Genomic DNA, 13,973 nt, shown 5'->3' with positions numbered 1-13,973 from the left:
AAGATATCCCATCCTGCTTCAGGGCAGTTTCAGAAACTTTTTAAAAGGGACTTTCATTCTGGAACCTAAAACTCAACATATTAAGAGCCACACATTCATTTATGAAACGAAAAGCTAGGTAGTATCATCTGTAAAATTTCAGTCCTTTACAAGCAATATATATATATATATCAGAATTTCTAGTATTTCAAAGATGCAACTATGTAAGGTTGTTCAAAGTGACATAATGATTACTCTTTTCAAAATCCTGGGACCCCTGAACAGGATTTTCTGTTATATCTTTATATCTTGTTTAAGAATAGAAATTATAGTTCAACTATCAGAAATGTTCTAGGATGGAGCTGTCCCTTTGGGATGTGGGCTGCACTGTTTCTGTCCTCCCAGGAAGAGCCTTAGGAAAGAATTGTGCCCCATTTGGTTCTGGCAAACTCTTGAGTTTGAAGCTATGCAGTGAACAGTCATCTGTTTTTTAGTGGAAATATAATTGTTTACATCTGTTTTCATAAGGGATTAAGATGATTAAGACATCTTTTCTCATGGGGCTATGATGACTAACCTTTCTTAAAAAGGCCTTAATTTCTGTGAAAGTGTTATTGTTCTAGATATATTCCTTATGTCTCTTTCATTTTTATCTTTCTATTGGTTCCAGTTTAATGTTGATAAAAATTAGGAAGGATTGTGTGTGTACATGCTTGCATAGTTTTAAAAGTAAAATTCTTTCATCCTTAGAGAAATAAAACACTAGGTACAGATATCTTTTTGTGTCATGTTATTACTAACAGCCTTTTCTTGCCTTCTACTAATCTCTCTCTGCCTCTGGCTCACATTTGCTGTTCTTTGCCATAGAGTTAACAGATAAATAGGGGGATGTGGTCTTCCAGCAGCAGGGCTTTGAGATGGGGTGCACACAGTGGGTCCTCATCCCAAAAGGATTCATGGATTTCTGGTTTATATCAAGCTAATTATCCCTAAACTGCCTTGGGTTTGCATTTGCTTGTATGTTTTGTTTTGTTTTAGCTGCACCATGTGCGATTCCTTGCGCCATTTTCTATTGTCTGTTATTTTTCTGACAATAGACCCTGAGCTATGGCTTTCTCCCCAGTTCCAACACTATACAGCCTTTGTTGTTTTCCTCATCTTGCCCACGTAGGCCTCCAAGAAGAAATGGCAGAAGAGCACAGATAGCTGAGGTACATGAGTGAGGACCAGAAAATGTTCTGAAAGTAAGAGTGACACTGGTCATGCTGCAGCCAGTAGAGCAGGTAGTTAATGACACCTCAGACGTGGTCTGAGGCGATGAACATGGCTAACTTCCGGGATGCTCGGAAACCCAAAGCCTGTGAGGCATAGTAAGAGCACATCAGTGCATGCATACTGTAGTTCATAGTCATGAACCAATCTTCCCTGGCAACTGTGTCTTTGTAGGTTTACCAAAATATATGAGCACAGCGATGTGGTGGTACTCATGCAGGAAGATCAGCTTCTGCTTTCTCAGAATAATGAATATTGTATCTTCTACTTTGGGTATTTTGCTTAGCACAAATGCATAAGCTCAGACTTTGTTGACTGGTCCAGTGTAAACCTCCGGTCACAAACTGGCTGCTTCAGGTCTTCGGTCATCAAAATGTATACCATATACACACCAGTTCAAAGAGCACCAAATAAACCAAAGACTGAGAGTGTCAGAGTTCAGAGCACTAATGGCTACCTCAGTTCAAACTTGATCTGTTTGCTCATTAGGTGTTGACCACCAAATATAAAGGCAGCATGCAGGGCAGAAAGCAGGAAAGATTTTTCCAGTTTTTCTGCATTCATTGGATGCCTTCATTCTTATTGAACTTTTTGAATTCATATTCTCAAAAAGTCAATACTGACATGTTCATTGAGGCTGATGTCTGGAGTCACTGCATGTTCTTGCACCTTCACTCCCAGACCCTCTCTCGGGGGCTTTCCTCCTCCTGGTGTCCACATCCACTAGAGGAGGAAAGGAATGACTTGTGGTTTTCAATGTTGAACAATTTTTTCTTATGTTTGTTGGCCATTTATATATCTTCTTTTGAAAAATGTTTTTCTTTTGGGCGGCACCTGTGGCTCAGTGAGCAGGGCGCCGGCCCCATATACCGAGGGTGGCGGGTTCAAACCCAGCCCCGGCCAAACTGCAACCAAAAAATAGCCGGGTGTTGTGGCGGGCGCCTGTAGTCCCAGCTGCTCGGGAGGCTGAGGCAAGAGAATCGCGTAAGCCCAGGAGTTAAGAGGTTGCTGTGAGCCGTGTGACGCCACGGCACTCTACCCGAGGGCGGTACAGTGAGACTCTGTCCCTACAAAAAAAAAAAAAAAAAAAAAAAAAAAGAAAAATGTTTTTCTTTTTATTTATTTATTTGTTTTTTGAGAAAGAGTCTTACTATGTCACCCTTGGTAGAGTGCTGTGGCGTCACAGTTCACAGCAACCTCAAACTCTTGGGCTTAAGCAATTCTCTTGCCTCAGCCACCCAAGTAGCTGGGACCACAGGCATCTGCCATGATGCCCGGCTATTTTTTTTTTTTTTGTTGCAGTTGTTTAGCTGGCCCGGGCCAGGTTTGATCCACCACCCTTGGTGTATGTGGCTGGCACTGCAACCACTGTGCTACAGCTGCTGACCCTGAAAAATGTTTTTCAAAAGATGTTTTTTAAGGTTTTTTTTTCCTTTTTCTTGTTGAATTCCATTTAGATTCTGAATATTAGTCCTCTGTGAGATGCAGCTTGCAAATATTTTGTTCCATTCTGTAGGTTGTCTATTTATTCTTTTGATTATTTCTTTTGCTATGCAGAAGCTTTTTAGTTTAATTAAGACCCATTTGTCTATTTTTGTTTCTGGTGTATTTACTTTTGGCATCTTAGTCAATAAGTTTAATTTCGTTAGAAATCTTGAGATAGGGCAGGGCCTGTTGCTCAGTGAGTAGAGCACCAGCTGTGTACACTGAAGCTGGCAGGTTCGAGCCCATCCTGGGCCCGCTAAACAACAATGACAACAACCAAAAAATAGCCAGGCGTTGTGGTAGATGCCTGGAGTCCCAGTTAATTGGGAGGCTGAGGGAAGAGAATCACTTGAGCCCAAGAGGTTGAGGTTGCTGTGAGCTATGACACCATGGTACTCTACACAGGGTGACATCATGAGGGTCTGTCTCAAAAAAACAAAATCTTGAGATAAATTAATTAATTGTCTTAGTGTTATATTAAGCCAAAGTTCTAATGTCATCTTGGGATTTTCTTTCTTCTTTTTCTATTATTTATTTATCACTCATATTCACAGCTCAGGAACACAGGTCAGTGACAAACTTCCAAAATTCTTTATATTCCAAAATTACTTTGCACTCTGAGAGATACCAACCTTCCTCATCTCCTCAAAATCTTTCATAGAATCATAATTTTTGTGGAAATCTGCATGTGCCTTTTTTCTTGGTTTAGTCACAGCAAACTTATGGAAAGCTGCAACCCCTAGGGATAAAGCGAATGCTCCAACAACATGAATCCTCACACACCTGACCAGGAGGCCATGCATCTGAGGTTTGATCAAAGCAGTGGAAGCCATGGTGGTTACTGTCTTTGATGGGTATGCCAACCTCAACACTTCCTTCTTGGTTGATAGAGAAACGAATTGCCCATCTTGAGATTTTTGAAATTATATTGAAACTAGCATCTATGAACAATACAATTACTGTTGATAATCCAAATTTATCTCAGACATGTAGCATCTAATAATTTTACCTAGATTGTGTATTTGGGTAAACTCTGTAGTCTTCAAAATTTGTAGTAATGACTAATGTTAAGAAAACCATATTATAAAGATACTGATTATTCATAATAAATTTAAATACTAATTAAGTAGGGAGGCAGAGACAAGATGGCTGACTGAAGCCAGCTTTCCACAGAGACTCCCGTCCAGAAGGAGAGTTAAAGGACAGAAATTTAGCAAGTAACCTTGTGGTTAGAGCTGCACCAAGAGAGATGGTTGAAGAATGCACATCTCAACCCTGCTAAGGTGAGCTGTGACCCCAAGGATACAAACGAAGGTATAAAATCCATCACCAAACGGACAGGAGTCCACTCCCCGATACGAATGACTCAGAGTACTCCATAAACAAACGAGCAGAGTTCAAAAGTCCTCCCATTGTACTCCACGGGAGAGACCCTCTAAAAACTGGACTTACTTCCCCTACTAGGGTGCCATGGCGCTCTCTTACCAGCCATAAAACTGTGTAAAACTGTATATATTCTCTACCTGCAATTCTGAGTTCCCAGCATTCCCCTCCACTCTCACTCTGAGGTCTGGAGGCCTGTCCCCCAGGAGTCCAGATTCTTGGGTGATTTCTCGAGGGGTGTGGACAGGGCCTGGGATGCTGCTGGTCAGTGCTGATTCTGCAGCATGGAGTGAGGAGAGGTCAGTTGGCTGAGAGGGAACCACACTGGAGCGGCGGTGCCCTGAAGCACAGAGCAGCAGTCATTTTTGGCAATAGGGCTCACCCCTGGATATTCCGGAGTCACACCCCCTGTCTCTCTGGGAAACCAGAGGATGATGGGCATCTTCTCAGGTGGCAACCACTGGCGGAACAGATCTGGGACGGAAACGCAGGCTGTGGGAATTTAGCCAGGACAGAAACAAATTCACAAAGTAGTTCTGTTCAGTCAGTAACATCAATCAGGGGCAGAACTGGAACTGAGTGAACACCCTCAGCCTCTATCAAGTGCCTGAGTTGTCAGGCCTCATGTCCCCATGCTGGATAGAGGCAGAGAGCAGTGGCCTGGCTGAGGAGACATAGATTTCCTTGTGATTCAGGCTGGTGCAAACCCCTGGAGTATCTGCTCATTGGAGGCAACTGGGTCACAGCCCTGTGGGGTTATCAGCGACTGGGTGTGACAGAGGTGCAAGGTGGGGAAGGAGGCATCAAACTTCTCAGACTAATCTATTTGCTGGGTGGGTCCTGCTGACCTCATGGAGCACCAGAGCAAGTCATATTTGAGTTGTCAGCAGACCCCTGTGATCTAGTTGCCAGAGACCTTTTAAACTCTTCTACCTGTGACAGGTGCTGACTGAGATAATTGATTTGGACCTTTTGAACTGAGCCAATCACCTGAGGACTATCCAAGTGGTGCCCTGGGTGTGTGGTTGTAGGAAGGTTTGATTTTCCTTTTCCAATTGTTGCTTGTGGGGGACAGGGTGACTTAATTGCTGGTATTTCTCCACAGCTGAGACTTCAACCCAGAGTAACTGTTTCACTAGGGTTGGATAGAGACCAGCTGAAAACAAGACAGAGCCACTTAGCCCCACCACACCAAACAAGTCCCCAGTTTCTCAGGCCGTAGCACTGTATGGGTCCTCGGCAAAGATCCAGGGGAAAAGTCAAATGGTGTAAAATAATCATGGGGTGGAATCAGCGGAAAAACTCTGGTAACATGAATAACCAGAGTAGATCAACACCCCCAAGGAAAGATATGGCAGATGTAACTGAAGATCCCATTCATAAACAGCTGGCTGAGATGTCAGAAATCGAATTCAGAATTTGGATTGCAAACAAGATTAATAGAATGGAAGAAAATTTGAATTAGAAATTCAAGGAGCAATTCAAAAGCTGGAATTAGTAATTTGAGGAGAAATTCAAAAGTCTCAAGAATTCAACAAATTTAAAGACAAAACCACCAGAGATTTTGACACACCAAAGCAAGAATTTGCAGTTCTCAAAGATCTGAAAAATACAGTAGAATCTCTCGGTAACAGAGTGGAGCAAGCAGAAGAAAGGATTTCTGACATTGAAGACAGAGCTTTTGAACACTCCCAAACTCTCAAAGAGGAAGATAAATGGAGAGCAAAAACGGATCATTCTCTCAGCTCTGGGATAATTCAAAGAAGGCTAATATCTGCCTCATTGGAATCCCTGAAGGTGATGAAGTGGCTTCGTAAGGCACAGAGGCCCTTCTCCATGAAATTATGAAAGAGAATTTTCCAGACATGCCAAAAGATTCTAAAATTCAGATAGCAGACAGTTTCAGAACCCCAGCACGACTCAACCCGAATGACATCCCCCAGGCACATAATAATTAACTTCACTAAAGTTAATATGAAGGAGAAAATTCTGAAAGCAGCCAGATGTAAGAAAACCATTACCTACAAAGGGAAGAATATTAGAATGACTGCAGATCTCTCTGCTGAAACTTTTCAAGCCAGAAGAGGTGGTCATCAACTTTTAATCTCCTAAAACAAAATAACTTTCAACCCTGGATCCTGTATCCAGCTAAACTGAGTTTCATTTATGATGGAGAAATTAAATACTTCAATGACATTCACATGTTGAAGAAAGTTGTCATAACCAAACCAGCTCTTCAGGATATTCTTAGACCTATCCTCCATAATGACCAGCCCAATCCTCTACCACAAAAGTAAACTCACTCAGAAACTTTTGATCAAATTCCAACTTCCACAGTGGCGAAAGGATTAAAAATGTCCACTGAACTTTTGAAAAACTCGATACCCAAAATTTTACCAGACTTATCGATATTCTCCATTAATGTGAATGGCTTAAACTGTCCTCTAAAGAGGCACAGGTTGGCTGACTGGATACAAAAACTCAGGCCAGACATTTGCTACATACAAGAGTCACATCTTACCTTAAAAGATAAATATAGACTCAGGGTGAAAGGATGGTCATCCATATTTCAGGCAAATGGTAATCAGAAAAAAGCAGGTGTTGCAATTCTATTTGCAGATACAATAGGATTTAAACCAACAAAAGTAAGGATGGATAAGAATGGTCACTTCATATTTGTTAAGGGCAATACTCAATATGATGAGGTTTCAATTATGAATATTTATGCACCCAACCAGAATGCGCCTCAATTTATACGAGAAACTCTAACAGACATGAGCAACTTGATTTCCTCCAGCTCCATAATAGTTGGAGATTTCAACACTCCTTTGGCAGTGTTGGATAGATCCTCCAATAAGAAGCTGAGCAAATACATTTTAGGTTTAAACCTAACCATCCAACATTTGGATTTAGCAGACATCTACAGAACATTTCATCCCCCCAAAACTGAATACACATACTTCTCATCAGTCCATGGAACATACTCCAAAATCGATCACATCTTAGGTCACAAGTCTAACCTCAGTAAATTTAAAAAAATAGAAATTATTCCTTGCATCTTCTCAGACCACCATGGAATAAAAGTTAAACTCAGTAACAACAGGAATTTGCATACTCATACAAATACATGGACGATAAATAACCTTATGCTGAATGATAGCTGGGTCATAGACAAGATTAAGAATTAATCAACAAGAATAAAATGACAATGAAGATTAAGAATTAATCGACAAGGATAAAATGACAATAAAGACACGAATTATCACAACCTCTGGGATACGGCAAAGGCAGTCCTAAGAGGGAAATATATAGTACTCCAAGCCTTCCTCAAGAGAACGGAATGAGAGGAAGTTAACAACTTAAGGGAACATCTCAAGCAACTGGAAAAAGAAGAACATTCCAACCCCAAATCCAGTAGAAGAAAAGAAATAACCAAAATTAGAGCAGAATTAAATGAAATTGAAAACAAAAGAATTATACAACATATAAATAAATCAAAAAGTTGGTTTTTTCAAAAGGTCAATAAAATAGATAAATTTTTGGTTAACCTAACCAGGAAAAAAAGAGTAAAATCTCTAATTTCAGCAATCAGAAATGACAAAGACGAAATAACAACAGACTCCTCAGAAATTCAAAAATCCTTAATGAATATTACAAGAAACTTTATTCTCAGAAATATGAAAATCTGAAAGAAATTGACCAGTACTTGGAAGCATGTCACCTTCCAAGATTTAGCCAGAATCAAGTGGAAATGTTGAACAGGCCCAAATCAAGTTCTGAAATAGCATCAACCATACAAAATCTCCCTAAAAAGGAAAGCCTGAGATCAGATGGCTTCACGTCAGAATTCTACCAAACCTTTAAAGAGGAACTAGTACCTATATTACTCAACCTGTTCCAAAATGCAGAAAAAGAAGGAAGACTACCCAACACGTTCTATGAAGCAAACATCACCCTGATCCCCAAACCAGGAAAAGACCCAACAAGAAAAGAAAGTTATAGACCAATATCACTAATGAATATAGATGCAAAAATATTCAACAATATTCAAACAGAATCCAGCAACACATCTTACAAATTATACATCATGACCAAGTTGGTTTTATCCCAGGGACTCAAGGCTGGTTCAATATACGTAAATCTATAAGTATAATTCAGAATATAAACAAATTGAAAAAGAAAGACCATATGGTTCTCTCAATTGATTCTCTCAACTGAGCAGAAAAAGCTTTTGATAATATCCAGGATCCCTTCATGATCAGAACACTTAAGAAAATTGGTATAGAAGGGACATTTCTTAAACTTATAGAGGCCTTCTATAGCAAACCCACAGCCAATATCGGATTGAATGGAGTTAAATTGAAATCATTTCCACTCAGATTAGGAACCAGACAAAGCTGGCCATTGTCTCCACTGCTCTTTAACATTGTAATGGAAGTTTTAGCCATTGCAATTAGGGAAGAAAAGGCGATCAAGGGTGTCCACATAGGGTCAGAAGAGATCACACTTTCGCTCTTCACAGATGATATGATTGTATATCTGGAAAACACCAGGGATTCTACTACAAAACTCTTAGAGGTGATCAAGGAATACAACAGTGTCTCAGGTTACAAATCAACATTCATAAATCGGTAGCCTTTATATATATACCAACAATAGTCAAGCTGAAAAAACAGTTAAGCACTCTATTCCATTCACAGTAGTGCCAAAGAAAATGAAATATTTGGGAGTTTATCTAACAAAGGATGTGAAAGATCTCTATAAAGAGAACTATGAAACTCTAAGAAAAGAAATAGCTGAAAATGTTAACAAATGGAAAAACATACCATGCTCATGGCTGGGAAGAATCAACATTGTTAAAATGTCCATACTACCCAAAGCAATATACAATTTTAATGCAATCCCTATTAAAGCTCCACTGTCATACTTTAAAGATCTTGAAAAAAATAATACTTCATTTTATATGGCATCAGAAAAAAACTTGAATAGCCAAGACATTACTCAGAAATAAAAACAAAGCAGGAGGTATCTTGCTACTGGACCTCAGACTATAGTATAAATCAATAGTGATCAAAACAGCCTGGTACTGGCACAAAAACAGAGAGGTAGATGTATGGAACAGAATAGAGAACCAAGAGATGAATCCAGCTACTTACCATTATTTGATCTTTGACAAGCCAATTGAAAACATTCAGTGGGGAAATGATTCCCTATTTAACAAATGGTGCTGGGTGAACTGGCTGGAGACCTGTAGAAGACTTAAACTGGACCCACACTTTTCAACGTTAATGAAGATAGACTCTCACTGGATTAAAGATTGAAACTTAAGACATGAAACTATAAAAATAGTAGAAGAAAGTGCAGGGAAAACTCTTGAATAAATTGGTCTGGGCAAATATTTTATGAAGAGGACCTCCTGGGCAATTGAAGCAGCTTCAAAAATACACTACTGGGACCTGATCAAACTAAAAACCTTCTGCACAGCCAAGAACACAGTAAGTAAAGCAAGCAGACAGTCCTCAGAATGGGAGAAGATATTTTCAGGTTATGTCTCTGACAAAGGTTTAATAATCAGAATCCATAGAGAACGCAAACGTATAAGCAAGAAAAGAAGTGATCCCATTGCAGGCTGGGCAAGGGACTTGAAGAGAAACTTCTCTGAAGAAGACAGGTGCACAGCCTACAGACATGAAGAAATGCTCATCAGACTTAATCATCAGAGAAATGCAAATCAAAACTACTTTGAGATATATCTAACTCCAGTAAGATTAGCCCATATCACAAAATCCCAAGACCAGAGATATTGACGTGGATGTGGAGAAAAGGGAACACTTCTACACTGCTGGTGGGAATGCAAATTAATACATTCCTTTTGGAAAAATGTTTGGAGAATACTTAGAGATCTAAAAATAGATCTGCCATTCAATCCTATAATTCCTCTACTAGGTATATACCCAGAAGACCAAAAATCACATTATGACATAGATATTTGTACCAGAATGTTTATTGCCGCCCAATTCATAATTGCTAAGTCATGGAAAAAGCCCAAGTGCTCATCGATCCACGAATGGATTAATAAATTATGGTATATATACACCATGGAATATTACACAGCCTTAAAGAAAGATGGAGACTTTACCTCTTTCTTTCTTTCTTTTTTTTTTTTTTTTGTAGAGACAGAGTCTCACCTTATGGCCCTTGGTAGAGTGCCGTGGCATCACACAGCTCACAGCAACCTCCAACTCCTGGGCTTAAGTGATTCTCCTGCCTCAGCCTCCCAAGTAGCTGGGACTACAGGCGCCCGCCACAACGCCCAGCTATTTTTTGGTTGCAGTTCAGCCGGGGCCGGGTTTGAACCTGCCACCCTCGGTATATGGGGCCAGCGCCTTACCGACTGAGCCACAGGTGCCGCCCGACTTTACCTCTTTCATGTTTACATGGACGGAACTGGAACATATTCTTCTTAGTAAAGTATCTCAAGAGTGGAAGAAAAAGTATCCAATGTACTCAGCCCTACTATGAAACTAATTTATGGCTTTCATATGAAAGCTATAACCCAGTTATAACCTAAGGATATGGGGAAGGGGGAGAAAGAAGAAAGGGAGGGGGGAGGATGGACAGAGGGAGGGTGATTGGTGGGATTATACCTATGGTGCATCTTACAAGGGTACATGTGAAACTTAGTAAATGTAGAATATAAAATCTTAACACAATAACTAAGAAAATGCCAGGAAGGCTATGTTAACCAGTGTGATGAAAATATGTCAAATGGTCTATAAAACCAGTGTATGGTGCCCCATGATCGCATTAATGTACATAGCTATGATTTAATAAAAAAATAAAAAATAAAAGAAAATACTTATTAAGTCAAATTATTTAAACACCCATGTGCACTCATATATACATTACATACTCTTAAATAATGACAAAGGTAAGAACAGCTTAACTTTATCTCTAAGACAGGTGTAAGTAATTTAGGAGGTTTCATTTAATATAGTCTTTTAGAAAGAAAAGTCCAAAGTTTTGCATAAGCTGTAATGTCGCATTTGCAGTTTATTTGACACTGTGAAATAAAGAATATATGTAGAATTCTTGCATGTCCAAAATTCACAAATCTATTTACTTTTATCTAAGTGAACTTGGATTAAAATTTAATCATATTTATTTTGACTTCATAACTTCTAAGTTTTTGATCTTAGAACAAAAAATTGTTAAAGTACCTTTCAATGATTCAAATATCAAATATTTGAAAGGGGTTTATTTTTATTTGCTGTTGCATATTTATGGTTACTAATCATTATCCTAGTGTCCATTTGTATTTTTTTTTGTACTTTTTCTAATAACACAGCAGGGACCCTGAGGTCATTAAACCAAAACAAGATTTCCTTTATTTTCATACAGAAACTTTTTAAAGGAGATAAAGTGTTTTTGTTAGAGAACAGGAAAATTTAATATTTGAATAATTTATTACTTTACACTAATTCATATATGTTTGTTTTATTTTTATTTCTTCACGTCAATTGAGTATTTACTTTTAATCAAAGAATTTATAATTCAAAGTTATCTCATTTAAAAAAGGTTTTCTTGGCGCCACCATATACGTTGGGGCTGGCAGGTTCAAACCTAGCCTGGGGCCTGCCAAAAAATGACAACTACAACAACAAAATAGCCGGGTGTTGTGGTGGGCACCTGTGGTCCCAGCTACTTGGGAGGCTGAGGCAAGAGAATCGCTTAAGCCCAAGAGTTTGAGGTTGCCCTGAGCCGTGTGACGCCATGGCACTCTACGGGGCGACATAGTGACACTTTGTCTCAAAAAAAAGCTTTTCTCAAGTAGAAAATCATCATTTTAAGCTTTACTTTGTCAGGCATGGTGGTTCATGCTTGTAACCGTAGCACTTTGATGGGCCGTTTGCTTGAGCCCAGAAGTTTGAGACCAGCTTTGTCTTTACAAAGTAAATTTGAAGAATTAGCTAGGTGTGGTGGCACGGGTAGGTAATCTCAGCTCGCACGGGTAGGTAATCTCAGCTACTCAGGAGGCTGAGGCAGGAGGATCACTTGAGCCCAGGAGTTTGAGATTGCAAGTGAACTATGATCATGCCACTGCACTCTAGCTGGGGCAACAGAGTGAGACCTTGTCTCAACATTAAAAAGATTTAGTTTTATGAACTGTTTGTTCACAGGAGTTACTCACGTGTTTTACATATTTGGGTAAATTGGAGTGGTGACATTAAGACAGTGCTCTCATTTCCCAACCAGGAAAGTTTTTCTTTCTTTCTTTTTTTTTTTTTTAAGTTTTTGGCCAGGGCTGGGCTTGAACCCACCACCTTCAGCATATGGGGCCTGTGCCCTACTCCTTTGAGCCACAGGCGCTGCCCAGGAAAGATTTTCTTAAAGTGTTAGGGTACTTGAAGCATTCAGAGTTTGGTTTGCTATTTAAATTTTGTTGGGAGATGTGTTAGTTATCTCTTGTCTCATGAAAACCATTCCAAAATTTAGTGGCTTAAAACTATAACAGTAATTACATGTCATGATTGTGTGGGTTGGCAGTCTGGGTGGCTCTTCTGCTGTACTCACCGGAGAACATTCACAGGGCTGCCTGCAGTCATCTGATGGCTCAGCTAGGGTAAGAATGCTGCATGTTGGTCTCCATAACTCATCTGGCTGTTGTCTAGGACAGTTCAATTCTCTTTCAGGTGGAGAATTCTTCACTAGGCTAGTCTGGGCTTCTGCACAGCATGGTGGTCTTAGGATGTCAAAAGGGAAAGAGCAGCAAATGGAAGGCCTCTGAAGACCAAGTGTTTGGATCTTATGTAAGCTAATTTCTGCCCCCTGTTATTGGTCAAAGCAAATTATTTATTTTATAATGTGCTACCTTCAAACCTGTGCCACATACAATCTGGGTCTGGGCTTCTGCACAGCCCAGCCAATCTACTTGGTTTCATTTATCTTTTTTTTTTTTTTTTTTTCTTTTTGAGACAAAGTCTCACTTTGTCGCCCTTGATAGAGTGCTATGGCGTCATAGCTCACAGAAACCTCAAACTCTTGGGCTCAAGAGATTCTCTTGCCTCAGTCTCCCGAGTAGCTAGGACTATAGGTGCCCCCAACAATGCCTGGCTATTTTTAGAGGCACGGGGGTGGGAGGGAGTCTTGATCTGGCTCAGACTGATCTCCAACCTGTGAGCTCAGGCGGTCTACCTGCCTGGGCCTCCCAGAATGCTAGGATTATGGGCGTGAGCCACCACCCGGCCCCTTCCATTTATCTTTTTGTCTATCCTGTGTGCTTTTGTATAACTGAGGCTACCTGCTCCCCTGTGGGCTTCTCTCCTGTCTGGCATTGGCCTGTAGGGCTTTGTGACAATTCTTACACCCAAGGCTGAAATTTCCTAGGGGCTCAACAGTGATACTGCAGGCTCAGTGGCATAGCGAGGGTCTCACATATGCCTCTATATATCCTCTGCCCTCCTTGAGTGTCATGAGGTGCACTGTGCCTTTACCATAAGACTCTTTACCCTAAGTCCTTTCACTGTTAAGTCCCTAGCTGTCATCTCTTCTTGGTGATCAGTGAGAGACAGCAGGTTCAGTTGAACATGGCACGGGGTGACATTGGCAGGAAGAGAAGATGAGACTCAGGCTTTGGACTTGAGCAATTTAAGACCAACCCAGAATCAACAGTATGAAGAAATAGACTTCATCCCTTAATGGGAAGAAAAGAAATGACCCATTACAAAGAGATGTGGACACAGGGAAGTATGATTTATTGAGGATTATTTTTATAGTGACCAATTGCAGAAACCTTTAAGAGTCCATCTTGGGGTGAGGAACCTGCAGCCTCAAGGCTACATGTGGCCCTCCAG

The 13,973-nt window shown here is 40.2% G+C and overlaps 1 pseudogene; it reads right to left on the bottom strand.

Moving 5' to 3' along the window:
* Positions 1–868: 868 nt before the first annotated feature.
* Positions 869–1,883, bottom strand: LOC128561524 (elongation of very long chain fatty acids protein 6-like; annotated as a pseudogene).
* Positions 1,884–13,973: the final 12,090 nt, after the last annotated feature.

The sequence above is a fragment of the Nycticebus coucang genome, chromosome 12 (assembly GCF_027406575.1).
Source record: "Nycticebus coucang isolate mNycCou1 chromosome 12, mNycCou1.pri, whole genome shotgun sequence".
Taxonomy (NCBI): domain Eukaryota; kingdom Metazoa; phylum Chordata; class Mammalia; order Primates; family Lorisidae; genus Nycticebus; species Nycticebus coucang.
Note: the sequence above shows the minus strand (reverse complement) of the source record. Positions and strands in the feature narration are given on the sequence as shown.